Raw genomic sequence first — 12,705 nt, forward strand, 5'->3', positions numbered from 1 at the left:
TGCACATGGTGTTAAAGTACTCCAGCCTACACATAAGAGATAACACATAGATATTCAAATTAAGAATTAAATCGATCATTATTTATAAATTCTAACTATGTAGTATGAGAGGACTGATCATTGAGAAATAAAAAGATGGACTTAAGTCTTACCGAGCCTTTATGAAGGAAATGTGATCATGATAGAAGAATCTTGTAGCACTTGCATCCATATCGGTTTTCCTTTTTAGATCTCAAGTGGCATGTAGAGTGCATTGGTAAGATTTAAGAGAAGAAAAGAATGGTATTAGGCATTTTGAATGCTAATTGAAATGATGTTGCCCCTATGTTCACTATTTCTAGATTAGTATCACACCACCAATCGAGGAATAAGGTGTAGAAGAGGGAAAATCCAAGTTGTTCAAATCAATTGTGGGGCATTTTGGCTTGGCTTCTTCTATATCTAGTTTGCTAGATTTGTTGATGGAGTCCTTGGCTTCAAGCTCCTTCAGAAACTTATCATTCACCTCCTTTCATATTGATAATTTTTGTCCCTCTAGATTAAGAAGGTGAACATGGACTTTGGTTGTGTTGGATAGCCTTTCAAAGCCACATAATTTTCAGTTCCATGCACATGCATTGCTGGCCTTTCTCAACACTTATGAACTTCTCCCCACCATGATGGTTCATCCTTTTTCTTCGTAGCACCTAAGGGACCACGTTCACTTGATATGGAGCTTGCAGCATAAGTGATGAGAATCAAGAGAGGGTTGTAGCTTGAGGAGAGAGAGAGAGAGAGAGAGAGAGAGAGAGAGGGGGGGGGGGGGGGGGGGGGGGGGGGGGGGGGGGGGGGGGGGGGGGGGAAGGATGTAACTTGAGCCTTGAGACCCAAGAGATATGGAGATTAGGGTTTGAGGGAGTGGGAGAGGGTGAGGTTGAGAGCCTGAGATTCTGGGACGCATGTCTAACCTCACCATCCTATCTTATTTCAGTATTAGCGAGAACCACGATTAATCTGTCAAACCATGGGACGAATCTGACTCGACTAGTGCATAGAGGCTACAAGAGGTTTTCAATCTCTTAGAAAACAACTAACAACTCACATCTAACTCAGGCTACACTCAAGTGACTGAAATCACCAAAAGTCAATCGCTCATCGACAAACAAATCACATCCTTTACAGCATCAAATGACATCCAACCGTAACAAAATTGATAGGACAAATTTATAAGACCTAAGAACACATGCCTATGGTCTCAAACCCCACTTTAGGTCAAGTTCCAAAATCACGATTATTAACAGCAGTGGATTTTTGACCTAGTCATTTTTGACCCAGAATGTATTTAAATTCTTAGCAATGATGCCCCAATACTCCGCCTATGCTTAGTTTTCAATTTAAAAGTGTAAATTCCTAGTTATGATGAAATTAGGCCGCGGTTCGGTGATGCCAAAAGCTACGAAAATACTGTGAATGGCTTACGTCAATGCGTAGAGCTCTTACCTGTAGTTGCAATGCAACAAACGCAATCGCAATGTGACAACCGGAGAGGGAGTAGGAAGCGCGAGAAGGAGAGAAGTGAGTGCCATTAGCTCACGCTGTGTATTTCTTATCCAAAACTTAATAACAAAAATTGGCTTTTATACCTTAGCCAAGGTTTTTGAGTGGTCAAAACTAATAATCTGGAGTTCTACCAAAGCTGGGAATTGAATGGATGATACAATCTGGAAGCTTGTAGCCCGGGGCGGTCACTTTTTAGAATGTGTATGATATCACGTGAGTTAACCGGAGAGGATTATTAAAAGACCAAAATGTATAAAAATGTATACATACAGAGGGGGGTGGGGGTTTTTTAAATAGGCTCACAGTGTAAGTATAGTATGTATATTGGGGTATTATTAATTACCTCTTGAAAGCATGTGATATAGGGGTCTTTTGATAAGTAATTGCCTCGGGGCTTGTATCCCGGCTCATTAATTACAAAGTTTACCAAGAAAATAGGAGTTACAATATTCCTGATTCATTAAAATAATAATTGTTTTACAAGGAGAACTCCGAAAAATGGTGTCCCCGTTAGCTTGCTGCTAAATCTGGAAGCTTGTAGCCTCGGCTCATTAATTACAAAGTTTACCAAGAAAATAGGAGTTACAATATTCCCGATTTATCAAAATAATAATTGTTTTACAAGGAGAACTCCAAAAAATGGTGTCCGCATTAGCTTGTTGCTAACATTCCCCTCGCTTGTGTCGTCCCTTGATACAACTTTATGGGCTGAAGTAATCTTCGGGTTGATGGCGGGCGAGTCGGTCTTTCAGTGCTTCCAGTGCCTTTTGGTATCTTATTTTGCGTTCTTTGTCAGGCACTTGCAAAAATTGCATGGTGACTTGGTTTTTCAGTTCCACCGCCGAGTAGTGTACAAATTTGGATGTGAGGTTGCTTATCACTGGCGCAAATATCTTTGATCACTAGGTGAAGAATCCAATGTAGAATGCTTCTTCAAAAGCTAGCATATTATGCGATGGTAGGAACATGCATCTGGCATAGAATCCGTAAAGGATTTCTTTTGAAGGTTGCCCACTCAAATCATAACATAAACCTTTGTTTCCTTCCAAGAATGAGAGCCATCCGGGGGCTCCTGTCTACTCAGGCTTATTGAAAACCTGTATGCATGTGAGTAGCATCATGTAGATCTTATATAGCATTGCACAGGAGAGATCCGGAAGACTCTTGAAGAATGTCATGGCACCCGTTAGGATTTTCACCATGTATTCTTCCGTCGCTTGGCCTCTCTCTGGAGCTGGCAGCTTGGGGAAATTGAGCCAAGTTGGCCTCTTCTTTTGCAGTGCTTCATGCGCTTGCCATGTCCTTACTCTAGGTACAGGACAAAATGTTGGATCTTTCTGTAAGGCTGTAGGTGCTCTTGCGAACAGAATCAGGTATCTTGGATTCTTGTTTAGCCAGCTTAGCCTCCACTTCGGGTGGTCTGTATCTGTGCCATCTTCTTGCATATCCTTGTACAACTTTTCTTTTACCTGTAAAAGTTCTACTTTGATGAGAGTGTATGGCAGGGATAGTTGGTGCCATTGAGTGTTGATTTGGTTGGGAGTGAGTTGAGTGACGTTGACAAAGTGTAAAACTCTCAACTCCCAATCCATAGCGGCCTTCCACGGCTCATCCACCTCTAAGGTGATCTTTTCCTTCAGTGCGTCTTCTTCAGCTTTTGACAGTTGGACCATTGGCACTGTATCTTCGTTAGTAATGTGGACCTGAAAGTCTTCATCACCACTCGGCTCTGCTGTAGACTGCATCTCAAATTCAGAAACGAGACCGAGGGAATGTCAATTTGGGGCGGCTCTGAAGTGCCTGCCTCTTCCCGTGTGTCGGGCTTTTCATCTCTGAGGAGTTGATTCATATGCTTCAGTTCTGCAATCTCCTTTAGGAGCTCCTCCTCTCTTTGGACCGGCATCAGTGCCAGGTCTCTGCACTGTGACTGTTCAAGCTTCAATTCCAATTCTAAATCTCTATTTTTCTTTTTAAGTGCTTTGTGTACTTCATTTGTTCCGTTGATCGAGGCCACGGCTGGATTTTCTCTTATTTGCTGCAAGAAAATGGCTTGATCATTGATTCTCTGTTCGGAATATTGAAGGGAAGCGTTGGCTACATCTAACTGCACTTGAATTTTCTGAGCTAACAGAGATGTGGTAAGAAGCCTTTCATTTGTCACTTCTGTTAGCTACTCGTCTTTCACCTTGCAGACATCAGATAACTTAGTGAGGAGGTTACCTAACTCCATTTTCTTTTGTTGTTTGTCCCTGGCTATCTGATGATGTTTCGCTTCTGTCCTTAGCTTCTGCACTTGCCTTTGGAGATCAGTGATAGTAATCATCCTGTCATCGAGCTCTCCTTGAAGAGCATCGATGACCATTTCTAGTTCCTTGGCCTTTGTGCTGCGATTTAAGGCTGCTGAGCGGAGTTTCTCCGTCATGTCTTGCATCTACCTTGCATACTCGTTTACTTGTAAAGTTACTTCGTCATTGGATTGCCACTCCTCCTGCCTTGATAGTTGGGATGTGCCTGCATTCTCCTGTGTTGCTTCTTGCTATGTTGTAAGTGCTGGTGGCACTGTAGAGGTGGATGGTTGTTCTTCTCCATGGCCATCCTGAGGCTTTGATGCCTCGACAGTTTCTGGCTGAGTGGAAATAGCTAGTTTGGTCTCAATCCTTACCATTTCTTCAGTTGTTTGTTGGCCGCTCTGCCTTCTTCGACTCAGGCTCTTTCTCATGTGTAGTGAAATGCTCTTTTTCTGTATCTACCTCTTTATCAGTTTCTTCCGCCGGCTTTTGAGTTTCTTCGGCTGCCTGCTTCGGGTCTAGCTCAGATTTCTTTTCCTCATGTCCTATAGTGTGGTCAGGGTTTTTTGTTTGGTGGGTGAATTCAGAATCTTTTTCTTTTTCGGTATCGGTTTCTTCATTTGTATCTTGGCTTGGCAGTGATGGTGGTGGATTAGGCATGGAATGGTCTTGTTGTTCTGGCGGCGGTGAAGTGGGTTGGGGAGATGCTTGGCTTTGCTCTTGGGTAGCCGCTTTCTCAGCTTTCTTTGCCGCTTCTTCTGCCTCTTTTAGCTTTAGGGCTTCGGCCTCTTGGTACATTCTTTCTAAATAATCTTTTGGATCCTCGGCCTGTTTTCTTGTATGATGCTTCATTCGAGGTCTTTTCAGGCCTATGGGTACCCACTTTTTTGGGTCCTTTCCTTGTGCTTGCCTACTGCGTTGGTAAGCCTGTTTTTCTCTTTCAAATCATGCTTGTTTTTGAGCTGGCTCCTCTTGGTGGGCAGCCACAACTTTCCTCTTCATCTCTTCACTTCTAGCTCTCTTTTCTTTGTTGTGAGAGCTTTCGCTACTGTGCCACTCTGATGAGCTGTCATCTGATTCATCACCTGATTTAAAAGATCTTTTACGTGATCTTGTAGCTCTTGGAGAGGGTTGTGTTACTATGATCCATGTGTTCTGATCAGGGGCAGGTAGTAGGTTATCAGCCATGCCAATGGCATGATAGGCTATTCTTGTCAACACTTTTGGCACACCCAAGTATGTGAATTTACCCTCCTTCTTGGTGGCCTTCAATGCTGTCAACAAATACTACGCGTGGTCCATAGGCTGCCTTGTTGTTGACTTCAAAACTTGAGTAAAGGTGGTGGCCACAACGTGATTTGGTGTTGTGTACCTTGGTGGCCTTTTTGCCAGGAAATGAAAGTGTTGATGGTACAGACGGGCTGGCTCTTCCTCCTGTTTGTGGATGAGATCGGCGAATGTAGCCACGGCTGTTTCCTTGGTAAATGTGCCTGCGGTCTTCCTGTCTCTTGCCCGCATGGTCATTCCTTCAGTGGGCAGTCTGAGTGCCTCTGCCACTATTTCTTTTGTAATTACTACCTCGACCTTGTTTCCTTGGGTGTCTGATATCTGGGCGGTTCTGTCTTCTTTGATTGTGGACAGAAGCGTGTAAGCTTTCTAAAAGTCCACCCTGCAAGGCTCTTGTTCGTAGAAATGTCGGAGTCCCAACCTGCGGTTAGCTTCTTTTGTTTCTGGCTTTGCAGCTACATCATAGACCTCTTTAGGCAAGAGCTGCAACTCCACCTGATGCCCTTCTTCACTCTTGAACCTGCCAGTGAAGACCGTGGTGTGGTGTTCTTCCAGCTGTTCTTTAGAAAGATAGGATGCTTTTGCCACCTTGACTGAATCGGGGTCCAAATCGGGGTCCAGTTGATATGCAGGCAATTCTTGTAGTTTCTCTTTTTGGTTTAGCGTCTTCTTGGCCTTCTCCACGGCTTGCATTGCTCATGTTCAGTGAATAGAGTGCAAAGTTAGCAGATTTGTCGGATTTTTCTCTGGAATGTCCTTTTAGACTCAAATGCTGATAGTCTGGTCCAAATTTCTTCAAATCAATTTTTGAACAAGCAAAGATGCATAAAATCATGCACGGAACAAAACTGTATGGTCAAAACAAAAATTTGCAACCAAAGTAAATAATCGTGATTATTTATAGCTGAGGAAAATTTTCAACTTTTTGTAGACTTGGCCTCATAGGCTTGAAGTATATGCCAAATACATGCTCTGAGTGAAATATGGGCTCATTTGGATGCACAGGTTGAAAATGGTACCAGATTTTGGTTTTAGGTCTCTGAAACAATAGATATAAAGGAAATTTGAGATTTTGAAATCCAAATTGACTCAAAATTATCTAGTGGGCCTATCACAACATGTACTTTGGATGTATGATGACAAAATATCCAAATTCCCCAATTTTGACCAAAAAGTAAATAATCGCGATTATTAACTTTTCTTCCAAAATTGACATTTTTTGGCACAAATTGATTCTAGGCATGGTATAGACCTTGGGTATGAGATATGAGGTGATTTGGATCAAAAACAGTTGTTCATAACCCAGATTTTGGTTTGCAAGGACTTCTTTGCGTTTTTTGGCCATTTTAAAAGTAATGGGTGGTCATTTTGGCTCATACTTGATTTTTGGCATGCAATAGGTGTGTACACATGATAGGTGAGGTGAACTGACAATTTCCAAGCAAAAATCATGCAGAAGTAAATAATCGCGATTATTTACAACAGTGACAAAAACTTTGCAAATCTCACAAATTTTGACCTAAACATGTTTCATACACCTAATACAAGTTTGCTCAAGTTTGATCATGCTGGCATCACTTTGTGTTCTGTGGACTCTGAAATCATCGTTTTTTGTGATTACTCTATCTGTTGGGTTGGTCGGTCAACTTTGAGGCTTTGGACTTGTCCGCAACATAGTCGTAAAGCTACTTGTCCAATTCTGGCTCATTTGGAGTCAGTTTGGCCTCGTATGTCTAATTTGATGCTTTGTAACCTTCGAGCCATTTTCTACTTTTCGAGGGCTTTGCTTGATGGATTTCACCAAACCAATCATATACATTGTATATGGACCTCATTAGCAAGCCATCTGTGGAGTCAGGTCAAAATTCTAGCATTTGCCAAAAACCCTAACTTTCCTACTGGGGACCCCCTTGACCCCAGCCGAATTGTCATCTGATGGTATAGAAAGGTTCTATTATGTTAAGCATGCTATGGTTCAAATCCCGTCCGATTTGATCAAGTTGGCAGGCCGCTATGGTCAGTTTTAGGTTGTAGGTCTTCGTGCACTGCTCGCTTTCTAGGGTTTTTTCTAAGGCTTTAGACTAGCTACCGGCCGTAAAAAATGGATCATTATTGAGTAAAGAACTTACCCCTCATGTCTTGTGTGAGACGGCGCGAAAAAGGTCAACTGTGGGCTCTGAAAATGTCGCGCGAAAGAGGCCGAAAACTCTCTCTGCAAAGGCTCCAAGTGAAAATGAGGTGGTTTTAGACTACCCTGAATATCTATACCTGGACTTCCCCAACCAAATTTCCCTAGATTTCCCCATTAGTCCTACTAGGCCGTGAAATCTATGCTAGACTCAAAATTTTCCCAAATCGGATTCCTGTAGCTCATTCTGCAAGAATTTTGCAAAAGTAGGCCTGGTCGCCTAAGGCTTCCTGCTTCCGTCTTCTGATTTTATTGAAATTTTTTGTGCTTGTCCACCTTGTCCTTTTGATCACCATCGTGTCTTCAATTTTTTCATCTAAGCTTTCTTGCTATTTATTATTAATTTTGACCTGTTTATTTGAAAAAATCAAAGAAAATAGCAAAATTCTCTAAAAAAGTAAAGTAAAAATCCAATAATCAAGAAAATATCTTGAAAAACACAACTTTATTGCTTGTTTGATTCTCCATTTTTAAGCCTCCTTATCAATAAAAATGATGGAAAATATCCAAAAAAGGACTATTTTTTATGATCTTCTGATAGTATATACACTATTTACACTCATCGAGAAGATATTATCAATGGATTTTTCTTTGTCGATGAATTATAAGGGCATTATTAGGTAATTTTGTAAAGCATCACACGTTAACATGGAACTTTTTCCTCCCTCTTCAGACATTGCCCCTAATTACTTAGTACTTAGTGCCCTTCCACACCTCCTAGATGGCGTACTCCAGGACAACTCGTGCATGGGTTGAACAATTGTGTCTATGCATAGCCGTGATTTTCTCTACCATGATATGAAGATCAATGAAATTCAAACTAATATGATGCGCAAGAGTTGGGTCTTGAGTAAATAACTCAAGGCTTTCCGATGCTGAGGTTTGATGTTGATGTCTTCCAAAGAGCAAATCTTGTAGCCTTTGTGCTCTCTGTTAGATAGTACCATCAGGGTGTTTTAGCATGCTAATTGCTTGAGTTGTTGGTAGCACGTTAGACGGTTGTTGAGCTTTTTCTCGCCATTGGTAGCTCGGTCGGCTTGGTGCTGCATGGTGTGTTAGAGTCTGTTGAGACTTAACTCGCCATTGTTTGATTGGTTTAGCGGTGTGTGGAGAAGATAAGTGCTCCTTTTTCTTCCAAACCCTTTCCCTGTTAGGTTCCTTGCTCATAGATGCTTGATTCTGTGCTCGAATCCTTGGAACCGTCTTATGTTTCTTCGGTGAAGTTTTAGGCACCTAGATCTGATTTGGTTTATCCTTATGTTGTGCTTTTGGTACCCAAATTTTCCTGACTCCTTGCATGCTACTTGTAGCAATTGTTTGTCGAGGAGATGGAGAAGATTTACTTCGTGGATTGGTCTTCTGATTGCATCTTTTCCATTCCTCCTTGCTTGGTCAATTGGAATAATGAGTTGCCCTCCTTTAGGTGATAGCTGATTCGTATCCCAATCTGGTACTGCTTTGTATGTACGCATGCAAGGACTGCCAAGAATTCTCGTCTCATTCATGTGTTCATCTGGCAAGCATACAAATTGATGCGGACATTAACATCCATGTACTACCACATTCAAGCTGACTACTCCCAATGTTGGAGTTGGATTCTTGTTGCATCCTTTGATTGTCGTGATTCCTGCGGTCAATGCTTGACTTGTTGCCTTTTTGTATGTGGAATAACTGACTGCATTCACTCTAGCTCCTATGTCTACCAAAGTATTGGTGCTATGATTGTTGAGATGTACTTTGATGCGGAGATCCATTCCATCTAACCAGTCGTCATCTGTTGAAACTTCATCTTTAGGTAATTCCCATTGTCGATTATCTATTTCCAAAGTATTGATGGGAATCGATATCTGTTGATTCTTGAGAGAAACTTTACGCTTGAGTACCCGAAGTCTAGCTTCCTCTTGGGCTTCATCAATAACTGTTGTCACTTCATCTTCCTTTGTTTGGCTACATGCATTCTCTCTAGCAAGTCAATGGTTAGTGGAAAATTGTATTTCTTTAAATGACATCCACTAATCCAATTAGCCATTGGTTCACCATCTAGGGTGGACAATTTTACTACTCCACTTGGAGATACATCTTCAATGATGAATGGTCCGTTTCCCTTTTTCTTAAACTTGGGAATGTGTTGCTTAAGGGAATAGACTAGAACTAAGTCCCCTTTCTTGAAATTTTTTGTGATTAAGTGGGAATCAAAAAACTGTTTTTGTTTCCGCTTTTGTGCATAGATATGAGCTACAACAATTAGCCTTTGCTCATCTAGCTTTTCCAAATCTTCAAGTCTTTCTGACAATTCATGTCTAGTCAACTCAAGATTTTGTGCTACCCTTAATGTTAGCAATAGAAATTCTATTGGCAGTATGGCATCAAGACCATTTAGTATTTAGAGCTGTTTTGAATGAAACTCGATAAGCCCAGAGAGCAGCATGGAGATTCATTTCCTAGTCTATCCTCCCTGAAATAACCACTTTGGTCAGTATCGAGCTAAGAATTTTATTTGTATGCTCAGCTTGTCCGTTTGCTTGTGGGTGATAGGGAGCTAATTTGTTATGGATGACCATAAACTCATTAAAGCAAATACTCTATTACCTCATTGAGAAAATGAGTTCCTTGATCACTGACAATCTCTATTGGCAGTCCATATCTTGTGAATACATACTCATATAAGAATGCAGCAGTGGTTCTAACATCATTCTTTTGAGTCGCTTTAGCCTCGGCCCACTTGGTCAAATAGTCCGTAGCTACAATGATATATTGAGCTTGGGTTCTATAAGCAGGTGGCTGTATTGGTCCAACAGAATCTATATCCCATTTTTCGAAGGCTCTAGCCCGCAGGCGCGTGGAAGCAAGCATAAGGTGTCAACCTACACTCGATCGACTCCTAATTAATTCCTACAAAGGTCTCTACCAATTGTCTAAGTCACAGCCTTCAAGAGTGCATAAGAGGAAACTTCCTACAACGCTTTCTAGAGCCGAACACCCATCAAACAATCTCGAAACACCATAGAACTTGAAGGAGACCCTACTAATACCAATAGGTCGCTCTCCCTAAGGTCTATGAACCAAAACCCCAACCCAAAACACTCGGTGCAAAATCACGTAGGATGTCTGGCTGAAATTTTCAGGTCTTTGTTTCCGAAATCTAAAGTGCCTAATGTGTAGTTCTACTCAATGTGAACGCGTGGATATGCTGCAATGCAAAATCGGACAACGTATGCTCACCAAATCACCAGATGAAGGTCGTAGAAGGTGCTCGCAAAACCGGACCGTACACACGCAATGTAGGTATCGGTGCGTATCTCTCGCTGGGGGCAACATGATGCACTTCTCCACACTCGATTCCAACCACCAGTGCACACGTAGCGTCAAGATGAAGCTCACACTCTCTCTCGTACACAGTACGCTCACTCACAGACTTCAAAACTTGTTTTTAAAAATGACAAAGGGTTTTTTCATTAAGGTCAAAAAGTGGTATATATACCTTACAATTCTCAAACCCTAAAGTTCCAAATCAACCATCTACTCAATCTAACTATCAAAACTGGGATACAATCTGGAAGCTTCTGTAAGCCCCAATATTTACAAGGTGAAAAATCAGGTTTCCTCAATAAATGAGTAATTACAAAAAATGATAATCTTTCAAGTAGTTAGTTTCCGTGGGGTGTGTCCAGCTTCTAACACTCCCCTCCTCCTTGCTCATGTCGTCCCCGACATGGCCGCTGATCTGCTTCTTCATCGTATGGTTTCACGCATCTTTATCAGTGATTCGTATCTTGTATGTAGATTCATCATTGTTGGGATGAAAATATCAGTGTTTATTGTGAAGAGCCGGTGTAGAACGCTTCTTCAAAGGCCTGGAGGTGATAGGATGGTAGAAACATTATCCTTTGATACAACGCATGTATCACCTCCTTGGAAGGTTGACCCGATAGATCATAGGCACATCTGTAAGTATCTTGGAAGAAGACGATACTGTCTATCGCCTGGCCTGGCTTGAATGTATTAAATACTACTAGTGAACAATTTGATGGCGCTCGTTATGTTTTTCACCATGTATTGAACACTTATTCTCTCACCTGCCTTCAAGCCCGACAGCTTAGGATAATTCAACCAAGTGGGTTGGCTCCTTTGTAGTATTTCCTGGGCCTTCCACGTCCTGATCCTTGGTAGAGGACAAAAGCTGAGGTTGTCTCTGATGTTTTTCGGTGCCTCTACCAAGTGGATTAGGTATTGTGGGTACTTTGTGAGCCAAGCCTTCCTCCATCTGGACTGAGAGTCATTTATTAGCCTGGCCCCTTCTGGTTGGGAGATGTCTGCGTTGTAGAGTGGCACGGTAATCCTTTTATTGATGGTGGCGGCTTCATATTTCAACAATGGATATGGGAGAGAGGGTTGAAGCCATTCATGCCTGAGGTTGCTGGCGTCAATCTTCTGGATGGTCATGGACTTGAAAAACCTCTGCTCCCACTCCAAGGATTTCTTTGTTGTCTCTCTGATCTCCACCTCTATTGCCTTACGCAGCTTTTCTTCCTCCTCCTGTGTTAGATCTTGTGGCTCTTGAGAGGATCCTTCTAGGATTTCCTCTTGCATAGGTGTGTCCACCGGATCTGCCACATTTTCTAAATCTATGCCTTCATTGGATGCTGGCCCTGTGTCCTCTTGCTCTCCGGCTTGCTGTTCTCTCAGCTCCTCAATCTGCTTTAGGAGTTTTTGTTTTTCCGCTTCAGCTTCTTCGCCCATATTTACGAGGAGGTCGTTCAATTCGGCGTTTATCTTCTCAGCCTCCTCGAGCTTTCTTTTTATACTTTCTAATTCCTCTTGTAGGGCTTTTTGTTCTTCTTCCATTCGTGTTTGCATGACAATAGACCCTTCTGCCATCATCAATCTTTGCTTTTTTTCTAGAGTCAGCTCCTTCTGAAGTTCTTGCATCTATTCTTCATAAAGTTGACTTCCCGTAGCGGTGTGAGTCGAGCTAGTAGCTCTGACTCTGGCAGGAGATGCCCGCAACCTCTAGATGGTTTGATCTTTCACTTTGAGTTGGTCCTTGAGCTCAAGAACCTCATCCTGGCTGGCTTCTTGATCTATCTCCGCCTTTTCTTTGGCGTTTTTCATGGCTTCGACTTCTTTAGATTCCTCAGCCAGCTATAGGGTCAGGTTATCCTTTTCCCTCTCGGCATCTATCAGTGATTTGATGAGTTGCTGACATTCCTCTTCAACTCCTTGCATTCTTTGTGCTGCTGCCTAATTTTCCTTTTCCATTTCCTAGCATCTTTGCAATGCCCTTTCTAAACTGGCATGTAGCTCCGCTTCTCTCTCTTTTTGCCTTTGACTTTGTCCTTGTAGAGAGTCTACTTCCAGCTTTATCTTTACTTCCGTGGCCTTGAGAGCTGCCATCTCACTTTC

This window comes from Adiantum capillus-veneris, chromosome 9, assembly GCF_014529385.1.
Source record: "Adiantum capillus-veneris isolate H3 chromosome 9, ASM1452938v2, whole genome shotgun sequence".
NCBI classification, from domain to species: Eukaryota; Viridiplantae; Streptophyta; class Polypodiopsida; order Polypodiales; family Pteridaceae; genus Adiantum; species Adiantum capillus-veneris.